Here is a 2,639-nt window from a genome sequence, read left to right as displayed (position 1 = left end):
CCCTCTTCCTGTGCCAGCAAGCAGCCGCCGCCCTGGCCGGGGCTCGCGGACCCCGGGGCCCTTACCTGCTCCGCTTTCCCCGGGCCGGATGCCAGCCCGCCGTGCGCAGGGCAGCGGGGAGCTGGGAGCCAGACGCGAGTGACGACTGCACCGAAGGCTGCGTCGCTCTGCAGCTCCGGGTCACGTGAGGGCCGCGCGTCAGCGCCAAGCTCGCCCCCCAACTCTGGCGTCCAGTAGGAACCCCCCCCCAACCTCCCACTTCCCGCCACATGCACACGCACATATTCTCCTCTTCCCCGCCCATGCGTGCACCAAGCCCCAGCGCACACCGCCTGTCGCTCATCTCGGTCCTCTCCAATCTGAGGCCCCACAAGTGGCATCACCGCCCTGCGATGGAGTTTACCGGTCTCTGGTTACTATGGAGGGTACACATCATTCTTCACCACCGCCTCCTCCCGCCTCAGGTCTTATCTTTGGTCTTTCTGCTTTTTCTCCGGTCTTCCTTGGCCACGTGCTTCACCACCACCACCACCCGCCCCATCCCCCTAAGCACACACCTTGCACAAACAGCTACCAATGCCCACCGTAGCTCTTGCAGGCATACCTACCTCTCTAGGAGATTTAGAATGAAGGCTGAGGTGAAGAAGCAGGAAGGGACCTGTTAGGCAAGGAGGTGGATGGAGTGGGCTTGATATGCTTCTCTTTACCCCGCCCTTTAAAAGAGTATGCCTCAGAGAATTAGGAATGACCAGTTTTAATTTTTGAGATAAATACTTCATCCTGCAGACAACGCCTCAGTGATTTATGTTCACCTGTTCCACGCAGAGAATATTTTCTCTGGATTAAGAACGGGAAGAACATCATCACTCAGGGAATATACTAGCTTATTTCATACGTTCATTTAAAAAGAAAAAAAAAAGGAGATGCTCTTTCTGAATACAATTGGTGTCTTCAAGAATTTCCAGGGAGAAGTCTAGCTGTCATAATTTGATTATTTTATGTAATGTGATCATTTATGTGATTTTTTGATACTACAGTCTTAGAGAAAAAGAGCTTGTTTAGAGACTAGCAGATGACAATGGTTTTGTCCCTGGACTCCCACATGGCCGACCATAGTTAGAGTTCCAGGCCCAATGGCTTGAAATTCACACCCGGTACCTATCCCTGCCTGCTGCCTAAAATCTCAGAGGAGAATGGAGAAGGGATCCTGGCATGGCCATCCTCCCTTGAGGATGATTTCTCACTTTCCATCTCTGTCTCTTTCTTTTCTCTCTGGAGACTGCATATATGCTATAGGGAAAAAAAAAAACCAAAAAACAAAAAAACAACTCTCCTTAAAAAAAAAAAAAAAGAGCTTGTTTAAATTACCTGCATTCCTTTCCAAACCTTTCAAGTAACCTCTGCAAATATCTTCTCGGAATGAGCTCAGCACTTAAGTATGGAATGTGCATAAATTGGTCTCAAAGTCATCTACATTTTTATGTGAATGTTTCAGAAAAATATTAGAAATAAGCAAGGAGTGTCTGAAACAACCAAATTTGAGACTAAAGTTCATCCTGAGTGCAAATGTTTCTTTCTCAAACTTGAAATCATTTCTTTAATAGAAATGTCTTTAGGAAAATGGCATTGTTATGCAAACTATTTAGTACCTGTTGCTTATGATAAAGGAAGCCAAAGTGTTAATAAACAGCACTGAAGAAATAGGACAGACAAATGTTTACTAACTCTGATTTTTACCTCAAACTCCTATATAATCTCCTACCCTGCTAAACTAGGTGGGGCACCGAATAAAGGAAAAGTATAAACCTAGTGCAAACATAGTTTGATGTTTTGGAGAGACATATTACATATAAAATTATATATATAGGGTCATCAGAAAAGTCATGAGACATTTTCACATATAAAAACATTCAGTTTAGGAGTTTAGGGATAGCTACAAGATGGTAAGTTTCACTTCTCATTCCTTTGGTGGATATCTGCTTCACCACTGGGATTTTGAGCTACCTAGATGCTATTGGAGTCTTGTAAGAGTACTATGGAAAGATGATGTGGTGGTGTGGTCATGTGGAGACAAGGCCAGGATTGTCCTTTTGAAGTTCCTAGTTCTGAGAAGCATGAAAAGTATTAAATATTATCATGTCTGCAGGTGTAAGTTGGAGCTAGAGCTGAGAAGAGGAAAGTTATTGAAATACAGTCTTTAGGGCGAAAAAAAGAAGAGACACCTTCATGGCTCCTGAGAACTAGCCATTTTGAGGGAAACAGAGAAATGAAGATTTTCCACTGATAATTTGGCCTCTAGCACACAAACTATTGGAAATATTTAGACTAAGTTCATCAGCAAATCAATTAAATGGAGGGGAAAGGCATAGAAAGCAACCATGGATACCAGAGACAGTGTGGGAGGAGGGTGGGAGATGGCAGAGGGTGAGGGATAGGGAATCAAGGATGAAAAAAAAAAGCAAAATATATAGGACATAAGGAATGGAAAATTATTTGTTGATAACACATATGTTGATGTGCTTGATTGAGCCCATATACAGTGTATTCAGGATGGAAAATTCATTTTGTATGCTGTAATGATGTATAGTGAATTAATGTAAAAAAAATGTAAAGGGAAAAAAATAATAGAAACAAAGTAG

The sequence above is a fragment of the Tupaia chinensis genome, unplaced genomic scaffold (genome assembly GCF_000334495.1).
Source record: "Tupaia chinensis unplaced genomic scaffold, TupChi_1.0 Scaffold142619_1, whole genome shotgun sequence".
Taxonomy (NCBI): domain Eukaryota; kingdom Metazoa; phylum Chordata; class Mammalia; order Scandentia; family Tupaiidae; genus Tupaia; species Tupaia belangeri.
The sequence above is the reverse complement of the archived record's forward strand: the minus strand, read 5'-3'. Positions refer to the sequence as shown.